The sequence below is a fragment of the Harpia harpyja genome, chromosome 2, assembly GCF_026419915.1.
Source record: "Harpia harpyja isolate bHarHar1 chromosome 2, bHarHar1 primary haplotype, whole genome shotgun sequence".
NCBI classification, from domain to species: Eukaryota; Metazoa; Chordata; class Aves; order Accipitriformes; family Accipitridae; genus Harpia; species Harpia harpyja.
Window position 1 is genome coordinate 15540368 of NC_068941.1, and position 11294 is coordinate 15551661.

Sequence of the window (11294 nt, forward strand, 5' to 3'; positions counted from 1 at the left end):
TTTTGAATTATTTACTACAGCTGAACTAACAAATCATCTGGATGTAAAGCTGCAACACTGCTCCAAATACAGAAATGAAAAACTAGAGTCGTAACTGACAGGCTGGTATTGTCTTATAAAATTGCTTGTAGATATATCTTCTGCTATGTTTTCAACATTCTTGCACTTCATAATTCAATTTTCATAAAAATATTTCTACCTTAACCTTCAAACTATAGTGGGAGACATTGCTCTTTCAGAACACAAAAATAGATTCTCAAAGCTGATGTTTTTCAGTACTTAGGAAGTATCTGACAAGAACACAATTCCCACAGACATGGGCTAGATCTTCACCAGTATTTTATTTAAAATAGGCAAAAGGTGCATATGTTTTGGGGTGTTTTGGTTCCACCACCACCCCCAACTGGAACAGTTCATGAGGACAAAGCTATTCATTATTTTTGTATTTACAAAAAGAGGTAGCCACAAACCTCAGGTAAAATTCCACTTTACCTGCACTATGTTGTTTTGATGAACTAGATCAGACAGAGGAGAAAAAAAAATAGATCACTGCTTCAGGCAAAATGCCCAACCATGTCATTCTATTGTAACATACCAAAATTGATTACTAAGGTAATTTTAGTGCACTGAAAATGAATAACCATAATTTTTCTTTTGAAAAAGAGTACAGTTTTTCTGTGTTCTCTTGTTGATATAGATCTTCATAAATATTCATAGATAACTCTAGGACACCTCATTAGCAAGCTGTTCAACAAGTTGAGCAAGTGCTGAATTAGGTATTTTAAATAATTATTATAAATGGAATTATACTTCCTATAGTAACATGGAAACAATTGTAGCATGTTTCTTAGTGGAACATCAGATTTATTTAAATATGAAAGGCAACAAATGCTACCACCTGGAAGAAGACTGCAAGGTTTGGCTGTACTAGAAAAGTAGGTGACTCCAGAAGGGTTAGCTTCCCTTTGTCCCCACTGTTCAGGTAAGAAGTGACTTGTTCCCAGGAGCTCCGGAGGCTCTCCTTGATTTGCTTAATCTGGGACTCATCACCTTGTTTCCAAGATCAGCATCAGTAATTCCTCCAATTTGCACCCATGACCACAGGTAACAGACAAGAAAGCTGTATCTGCAACTGGCAACTGAACGACCTGTGGTAACGGAAACAGAGAAATTTTTCTCCTACATGTGCAAAAAAGTAAATAAAGTTTTTACCTTCCTTGTAACATCATATTACCAAGAACAGTAAGCATAGAGGGTTACTTTGGTAGTCTAATGCATCTTTGATGACACAGCCTGCTGTGGGCATGATATACTCAGGAGCATCCCAAACACTTAGACAGCCACAAGACCCATTCTTGGGAGTAAAGTTTCAGAGAACAAGCTGGTAGACCTCAAACGATAGCCACGTGCTAGCCCAGAACATAAATATCAAGAAATTGGGTGACCAACCTCCAGGTTGGGGGTGGGAAGAAAAGAAAATAAGACTGATATCGTCACATCTGCACAAATCAAGGCTCTTCAGCCTTTATGAAACACAGTCCCAAACTGGGCAAAGGGATTTCAGTTTCCCCATGATCATGATTGGAAGTGAGAGCATTGGACACCAGATCAGACAGTTTATTTCTGGAATACTTTTTATATGGGTTTAAAATAAACTGCCATTTAATCTTCCCTCGGTCTCTGTATTCCTTTCACCCTGTGAGTCAGTCAGTCACTTCTCACAGTACATTTTTGTCAGGGACCTGCTCTGTCAGGTTCCCACACATCTTTAGATCAGTCTTCAGCTGCAAATTGTAGGACGACCCCTATTCACATTCATATGGGCATCCACAATCATTTTTGGGAATAAATTGGTGTTTAACATGTTTTTTCTTTTGTGCAAAGTTACCACAGTTTGCCATTCAATTAAGAATGCTAATCAAAACAAAACAAACAAAAAAATTATGTGTGAATGCCGAACCAAAAAGACCTGCACTGAGACGTGGTATCTGAATTTACACTTGGAGTTCAAGCAACAACTAAGATTGTGAGCTGCCAAGGAGAATTTACACAAGGTTTCCATTGCTGCAATCTATGAGTGATAGAAGTTAAAGCTGAATTTTCAAAAGACTACATAAACATAGAGGGACACTACTTACTGTGTCCCTCAAACAGCCATATACACACATCCAGTATGTCTCCAAGCATAGGTTTACTGGGACATCTACATTTTCTGCTGTTAAATCTTTCACATTATCTTCAAAATACTGATATTACAGGTATCAATGGTACCTAACATTTTCTTCTGTGAAAAGCATTCTAGTAGTAGCAGAAAAGCAAAGAAAGGGAAGTGTTATTTCCTCGCTAAACACTCCTACTGTTTTATAGTACTTTTGTATCTTCTGCTTAAAAGGAGACACTACCAGAAGTTGGGATTTTGTGCAATATTCTTTCCTCAAACAAATTCAGCATGTCATGACGTATATCTTAAGCATGTACAGTCTTCCTAATTTACCACCAGATTGATTACTGATCAATTTTAGTGCAAAGTACTACATATATTTACATGTATATTTTGACAGCCTGAGTACATTTAATAATCCCAGCATGTGGATAGCTTTGTTTTTTCCAATAGGCAGCTCCAAAGAAGCTATTGTGACCAGGCTTTTCATTTTTGTCAGAGAAAGAAAATCCAATTTATAAAAACTTAAAGCTTTCACGGTGTTACATCAAACTGCCTTCTAATTTCACTTGCAAATATATAACAAAGCAGTTCAACAACTACATGCACAACCTTTATAGGCTGGGTCCTCTAACCCCTCTTGCTTTTTATGCTTTAGTAGGGAAATCTATCTCTAGACTATCACATCCTGATGGTACAGAAACTGATTTAAAGGTTTCTTGTAAATGTTATTTTCTCCACCTTGATCAGAACTTTTGTATAATCAGACACTGCTAAAGGAAAACTTCGAAAGCACTCCAAGGTATACTAACAAAGGATGTACTTTGCTCACAAACAGCCATCCTAACTCCCATTCTCACTGAAGCACCCTCGCAGTGCTTGAATACATTAAGATGTGTTTGAGCTTTATGAAGCTCATACATCATACCGTCTTTAAAAAGAGTGACATCACAGCAACTGGATTTATATATATCACTTCACACACACAGACACTTTCTGTAACGGACAGACAATAAACTGTAACAGTACGTGCAATTTAACATCAGTAATTTGCCCTAGAGATTATGTACAGTTTAACTTATTTTATTTTAAAAAAACAACATCTACATACCAGATCATCCTATGTAAATGATAAATGGCCATCATACAGCTATAATATATTAAAATGACATCTCACCCATTGTTGTTTTATCAGTTGATAGCCTTTGTGCTACAGTTTTAAAATATATATCTCAAATAACACTTTCAAAAATACATGTGGTTTTCCTAACCAATAAATAACTACAAACACAAGCCAGCTAACCAAGATTAAACTGTAGGCTGAATTTATAGTATGCCAGCTATTTTACAGTAACTGCCCAAACATACTCTCTTACTCAAACAATGTAAACTCAAGACAAAATTAGATCATGAAAAATAAGGGACCTCATACTTAACAGGAGTACATACAGTAAAAAATGCTTGTCTATGAACTGAGCCATAAGTGTGGCAGCTTCTACTGGGTTTGTTAAGAATTCCAAATGTCTTAAGGCTTCTTCATATTTTACACTGCCATCTAGTGTAGGCTATACTCATACATTCCAAGCTTCCAACTATCAGCACCTGAGGTACCCAAAACCAAAAAAAACTTCCATAAGAATAGCAGCCACCACTTCTGTTTGTATTACTTGGAAGCTATCAGTTCCTAGAAGGAAAAGACTACACTAGCCAGCTGAAACAAAATACCAAACCTTAAAGCTATCTGACACCAACAGTAGGAAAGCCAAAAAAAAATTCCTAGATACAACAATTAAGAATGTTATACATATATTTTTAACTCAGTGGCTAAACAATCATCAGATATGATTCATTTGGAAAAATGTTTAATGTAGATTCACCAAGTGAAAACGTAATTAATGCAGGCTAAGCATCTGCTTGTATAGAAACTACAGGTCAAATTAAACTATTCCTCAACAGCAGGTCTAAACTGAGAATGCTTATTTCAATGTATTTTTTTTTAAACCCGGTGTTTCTTCATCAATTACATGCTCTTATCTTTATTCCAAGGTATAATCACTGGATCACCACCTGATAAGCCTGATCACACTGCTCCTGTGGAAAGAGCTGTTGTGCAGGTCTCCAGGAAAGTTTGCTTTACGATCAACTTCGCCCACAGAGGCAACATTGTCATCTTTATCATTTCCAGCTAACACAGTGAGGCTACGCCACATGGCCGTTCTACAAAAGCCATGCAAATTGTGTGTTACAACAGACAGTAACACAGAAATTCCAGATACAGTGTAGCTCTATAGCTGCCTTTTGGGGGGGGGGGGGGGGGAAACAAACAAACAAACAAACAAACAAGAAAACCAACCCCACACACTTACTTGGCTAAAGCAAAAAAGCACTTTTCATACACACTCCAACTTTTAGATTATTAATTTGAAAAATAAAGATCTTCTCATCAATTTAAAGTATATTTTTAAAACTATAAAAATAGCAGACTGACGTTATTCTGAATGTCAAATGCAGTATCTCCTACTCTGTGTACCAAATTCTGTTCTCATTTACAGTATAAACCCATTAAAGAGATTTATTCCAAAATTATGTCACTATAGCAGTGAAAGTAATTTCATCCTATAAAACTCAGTTCTACTAATACCTGTTTTCTTTAGCCATTTACACATACACAAAGCAAACAAAATCCAGGCAGAGCAGTGATGTTACTGCTGTAATAGAAACACTGTACAATACCAAAGTGTTGATGCATTCTGCTTAATGCTCCGTTTGCACAGCAGTAAATACACAAGATACCAAGTCCCATTTAGCACCTAGACTTTTATACCCATTTTCTTGTGTTTGAGTCATTTTTGTAACAGAAATGTGCACCCTAGGTTCAATGCATCTTACTAGCATTGCTATAATATGCTAAGATCATGGTTTATAAATAAACAAACAATACAAAAACCTGATGGTACATGAAAAACTGTCAAAATACAATAAAAGCTTATTTCCCACAAGACTTTCTCCCTCTTAATTGTGCATTACACATCCACCTCTTACAATTACAATAGAAAAGGAGTCTTTTTAGTGCCTCATATTAAAAGATTTCACTCTATTTGCCAAATTAGTGTTTTTGCAGCAAGCAAGGAAGTCCTATTGACAAGTGTACAGCTAACAGAATTAAAGAAATTGATACAAATGAAAGTGTTTTAGTTACGTATATATGGTAAGTTTAAGAGAAAATGCCCCCCAGACAGACTTAGCCCAGGTTGACTTTACTACTGTACTCAGCGTAATTTTTCACCGAGGTCACAGCATAGGGTAAAATTTCACAGAAACAGGATACACAATGAAAGGAAAAACATCCACCAAAAAAACCACAGATGGATTTGATTTTTAATGCCATGGCACATAGTTAACAAAGCACAAACTCAGCCTGTCAAAGAAATGAACTTGATAAACAGCATCACATTTAACAACTTTGACACCGTACTATGTCGAGTAAGCACCTTTAGCTTGTGTTGACTTCCGTATTTTCATTAAATAGAGCATTCTTCAACATTAAAAACAATCTAAAGGAACCTACAGGGCAAATTCACTGACAAACAGGAAGAAGCAGCTTAGTTTGTCAAGCTGAGGCAAAAAGCCTATTAGCATCCTAACCTATGAAAAGCAGTATTAAACCCCCTGTGCAGCTACAGAGTTGAAACTACTGTAAACAGAAGAACTGTCCTGCTCAGTCTCTTCTGGGTTCAGAAGGGTGGTAAGTTCTACAGAACTTGGATCTAAAACACCTTAGAAGCAGAAATAATTCTACATTTTTAAATAGTCCCGCTAAAGATACTGACATCAAACAATTTGAAACCCATTGCTGAAACGCGTAAGCAAACTTTATAATAAACTTGAAAAACCTATAGAGTAAGCAAATACAATTTGTTCTATTCATTCCCTCTTAAAAGACAAATTAATAAACGTACCATATACGGTGTAAGATGTCCAATTCCTTTTCAGTATGTTATCTCAGTATACCTTGCCAAAAAGGTACACAAGACTTGGAAGACAGACAATGTATCCTGTCTCCTGGCAGCAATTTTCATAGTAGAATGCATTGTATAAATCTGATTTGCTATTTCAGATTCTGCCCATCTTTAGTTAACTTATGATGAGAGAAGAAATGGGAAAAAAAAGCTCTTCCCTGAAATGATCTGCTACTGACCTGGACAAATTAACTGAATTTACCTTTGCAGATTATGGGGAAAATAAACTAAAGAATCCTCCATCATTAATTTATATTTTTTTCCTCTTCTTGATATTCAGCTGGCAAGCAGTTAATACAGTCTTCCAAACAGCAGGAAACTGAAATTCACAAACCTCAACTCCTTTTTAGAATTGCCAGCATGGATTTTGTATCAAGATGAGCAAGTCTTTTTAATTAAAATCCTCTATCACTACGAAGACATCTACGAGCTAAAGTCCAGCACCCCACTCAAACCTTGCGCAATCCCGCTGGCCTTTCAAGGTTTGTCTCAGGTCTTCTGTAACAGATCAACTATTCATGACAGGAGAGCCTGATAAGCTAAGTGACCAGATCCTTATCTGGCAGAGTTAAAGAAGAATTAAGCATTCCTTAAAAAAAAAAATAATAAAATTCTTAAGGGCTACTCCTAAAGAACAAGATGGAGAATCTGGGACAAAACTGTAGCAAGATCGCCAGGTTCGCCAGCGAAATCAGGAAGCATGGGGAGGGCTCCTAAACCCAGGGTAAGTAGTAGTCAAGACCAAAGGCTCGGTGAGGCCAGGACTGCCAAGCCTCCCCAAATAACATTTCAGCCTTCCATCCACCTGGTGTTTTGACAGGTGAAGTTAAATTCCCAAGTTATTTTAAAAAGCCAAGGAAAAGTATTTCATAGAATTTGATTTATATCAGTCAAGATTACTTTGGAAGAAGGAAGCTTTCCTTGAAAGTGTGATAAATAATATTTGCCGTTCATCAACGGTAACAATATAATGTAATACAAAAGATTTAATAAGCAAAACAAAACTAGCCCTTCCTAAAGATTTCCATCAATCATAGCATTTGGCATACAGGAAAGGTTATGAAAATATAAATTAGGGAAAGAAACATAGCTAACTGCCCAACTGTTTAAGAATGCTAGTTCAAGTTATCATAAATTTTGAAGAAACGTTAGTGTTGGGAGTAATTTTCTGCCTTTCAGTTTGCCTCTCTTAGCAAACTATCTTACTTTCTCCTGTAAATCTGTTACATAAATCCAAGAAGTATTGTTTTCATATTTCTCTGCAGAAGTCATATGCTAAAGATATATATCCGTAACAAGCTAAATAATTCAGCAGACATATCAATCCCACTACTTTTTCCTCAAAATTCATAGTGAATTTAAGCCTAGGCCTATTCGAACAATTACTTCACCTGCAGACTGTCTCGCAGCCTCCACATCTTACTGTCAACTAGCAGCGCTGTCCTCCACAGGCTGACTTCGATGCTCCAGGCAGATCTTCTACTCCTGGGTTTTTTGTTGGGGATTTTGGGGGTTTGTTTTTTTTTGGGGGGGGGGGGGGGGGGGGCTGGGGAGAGGTGGCGGTGGCCTTCTTGCAGTACAGTAGACTTCCAGGTGCTAAGCACAGTATTAATCATGCATTTTGATTCACAAAACCTTCACCTAATGTCGTGAAATCTTCAGGTCAGATCAGAAGATAAAGAGATGGTCATAAAGGAGGATCTGTTAGGAGGCACCTGGATACACCTGCTCAAACTGATATACCTTAGCCTGAGGAAGACAGAATTCTTTGATCAAAAAGAACTAAGGCAGCCTCCCGGATAAGTCTCTCCAGAGAAACCAGAGCAAAAGAGAGATCAGCAGCACTTGCAAGGTTTGAGGAACCCATGGAGAACTGGAACTTGAAGCTTTAGGTAGTCCAAGAGAGCCAGTAAAAGAAAAGCTTTCTTTTAAAGAAAGATTTAATCTTATCTTAAGCACTGCAGAAACTCTCTCAGAAAGCAGAAGAAAAAAAGCAAAAATAGGGCTCTGAAGTAGTAACACTGCCACATGCTCCCACTAATGTCATCAGAGCTGTAAAAATCTCACAGGACTAATTTCTGCTCATATTAATCTTGTGACTTGTATCTTAATTTTAGTGGAATTATCAGAATGTGTGAAGTAAACAGCATTCAGTCCTGCATGGATAGTTACAGCAATGAGGACTTACATACACAAACCCCATCCAATACACAGGTTCACAGGACAAAAAAAAACCAAAACAAAACAACTAAGATACCACAGGGCTTTAAAGCTGGTTCAAATTTAATCAGGTAAAATAAAAATAACATTTAAAAAAAAATAATCAAATTACTGGAACACTGCCTTTTTAAAGACTACTATCAAACTTGTAAATACTTACCTAAATATAAGTTTTGTTAGTAACCAATTATTTACATAAACTCTAGCTTTGATACAGACGGAGAAACAGACATTTTCCCCCACCGCTCTTGCTATGTAGCCATCATTTAAATATAGAGGGTGCCCGTAAACCAGTGAAGACTGAAAATTAGTCTCGCTTTTGAGATTCAAAGCCAGATTTAAATGGCACATACATGGCCTGATTTTAGTATATCTATTTTAACACATCATTAATGGATAAATAAACAAGTAAATTTCTTCTGACGAGGAAGAGAAATGGAAACATAATTACGCATCAGATGAAAACATAGCTCCACAAAGACTTCATCCTATAATTTTTATTTCAGATAAGGCACCGGGTTAGCTTTGGGGACCAGGCTAGCAGACAGCACAAGCTCTGCCATCCACGCTTCAAAATCTGTATGTCATTTTGGGGTAAAGAAAATAGAGCTCCGCTTGATCACAGTCCAGAAATGAAATATCATCCCCCATCCCCCGCTTTTCTGGCCGATACAATTTCAAGTTACAACTCCGCTCAACTTATCTATATGTAATACCTTTCTTGTGGTTTCCATCACATTTCAGCAGACGCTGTTATTTGCAAGATGGGGATGGGTGTCCTGGAGCTCAATTACTCTACCAAATTAACCCCTTCGCGGCATCTACGGAGCCTGCTACCCGCTACTCATCAGCCAAGTACCCCCAACTTTCGAACCTGACAGAAAACCGCTGCAAATCAGGTCCCCAAGCTTCCCCCCCCCCCCCCCCCCCCCCGCCCCTTCAGAGGAGCCACGGCTGCAGCTGCGCGGGGGGCGGCCAGCCGCCGCGCCGCGGCCAAGGCGGCACCGAGGCTCCCCGGCGGGCAACGCCGCCGACCCCGACGGGAGAAAGTCGGAGAAATCCCCAGCGGGTCTTAGCTGGAAGTTGCCTCGGCAGCCCGGGTCCCTCCGCGATCCACCGAGAGCGGCGGCGGCGGCGGCGGGCCGGGGTCCCTGGGGCGGCCGGGCCGCCTCCCTTCCCTCAGCCCCGGCCCTTGAGGGGGGCCCGGAGGCGGGAGAGCGGCAGCCGCCCCTCAGCGGACCTCCCGGCCGGATCGCCGCCCGCCGGGCTGCGGCGGCCCCCGACGAGAGCGCCTTCGCCTTCTGCCGGGGCTGCGCACGCCTTGCGGGCTGTAACCTTAAGAAACTTGATAAGGGAATAAAAGGGAGGGACTTCGGCGGAACCGATTCCCGGCTTTTAATCTCTCCTGACGCGCCGGAGCCGGCGGGGAAACAAGGAAACAAAACCCTCGCCAGCGGAACGAGCCCCCCGCGCCCCGCCCGCCCCGAGCGGCGGTTACCTGCCTGGCAGCTGGGCGACCGACCGCCCGGCGGGGCGACCGGCGCGGCACTTTCCTCCGCTGCGTGCGTGTGCGGTTGGGTGGCTGGCGAGCCTGCTATTTATAGTCCGGAGCCTCCAGCAGCGCGACGGCGAGAGGAAATGAAGGGCTGAGCGCGCCGGGCAGCCAGAGCCGAGCCTGCCCGCCCGCCTGCCCGCCGCCCCAGGGAGGGCGAGTTGCGGCTGGCGCTCGCCGCGGGCACCGGCGCTCCTGCCCCCCCCGGCGCCGCCCTCGGACGAGTCTCCTCCCAATGTCACCGCAGCCCGGCGGCGGCTCCCCGGCTCGGCGGCGGCCCCGCAGGTAGCGCCCCTGAGCCCGCGGCGAGGCGGGGGTGGCGGGGGGGGGGAGCTGCGAGCTGCCTCCTCCGCCTCTCTGGCAGCCCTGCGGCCGGCAGGCAGCGCGGCGCGGCTCGGCTCGGCTCGGCTCAGCCGCGCAGAGGTGACCCGCTACTGCTGCTGCTGGAGGAGGCGAGACCGACACTGGGGTGTGGGAGGGAGAAGCCGCCGCTTGCCATTCACCTCCTGCCGCCCAGAGGGAGCCCGGCCTCCGCGGCCGCCTCTGCCGAGTGCCGGGGGCTGAGAGGCGGCGGCGGGAGCCCGCCCGGCCCGAGGGGACGGTCGGATGAGGCGGGGGGGGGTCCCCTCCCGGGGGGGCCGGCGCTGAGCCCGGGCTGACAGGCTCCTGACCGGCACCTCCTCCCCCGAGCTGGAAAACCCTGGGCACGGTCACTCAGGGGAACGCAGCGTGACCGGGGGGGGAACGTTATTAGTCACGTCCCCCTCTCCGAGCTGGAAATAGGGGCTCCCTAGGAGGCGAGCGATGGGCTTCTCGGCCCCGCCGGGCTGGCTTCCTTCGAGCTTCGAAAGTTCGGGAGTGGGCGATGAGGGAAGCCCCTTCGTGTCAGCGAGGGGCGTGGGAGGGCTTCACCTAGCCTCCGGCCGGCGCCACGGCTCCAGAAAGTGCCGAAGGCCTCCAAAAACCGGGCCTTTGATCCGCCGGGAGCCGCAGCCCCCTCGTTCCAGCTCCGTGGGAGCACCGCGGGCACTCGCCGGCGCCCGGGGACGGGCGGCGGTGAGGCGAGGTGCGGGGACACTTTCTGCGCTCTGCTCCTTGTCAGTAAATGACCCCGCATCGAAGCTATGCCGGGCTTTGCCTAGTCAGTCCGACTTCCTTAGGAAAAGCCACCTCAGGAGGCCCTGATGGCGGAGCTGACCCCTTCAGCCCACACGAAGCTCAGCTAGGAAACGCCGCGTCTCTGGAACATCGTCTGAAAATTGGTTTAGTGTGTAAGGCAACAGAGGAATTAAGAAAAGTAATTTCTAATGCATTTTACTCGCTTGATAATAATCTTCATATA

General features: G+C 43.2%; 1 protein-coding gene across 9 annotated transcripts in view; it reads right to left on the reverse strand.

Moving 5' to 3' along the window:
• INPP4B (inositol polyphosphate-4-phosphatase type II B) overlaps nucleotides 1-10536 on the reverse strand; it is a 342885-nt gene extending 332349 nt beyond the window's left edge. For 4 of the 9 annotated variants that reach the window (XM_052816187.1, XM_052816207.1, XM_052816177.1 and 1 more), the window contains exon 1: nucleotides 9899-10533. The gene's annotated coding sequence lies outside the window, so the exon portion shown is untranslated. Of the gene's footprint in view, nucleotides 1-9116; nucleotides 9294-9898 lie in introns of those variants that run through there. The other 5 variants (XM_052816159.1, XM_052816131.1, XM_052816168.1 and 2 more) reach the window with 4 other exon arrangements.
• Nucleotides 10537-11294: the final 758 nt, after the last annotated feature.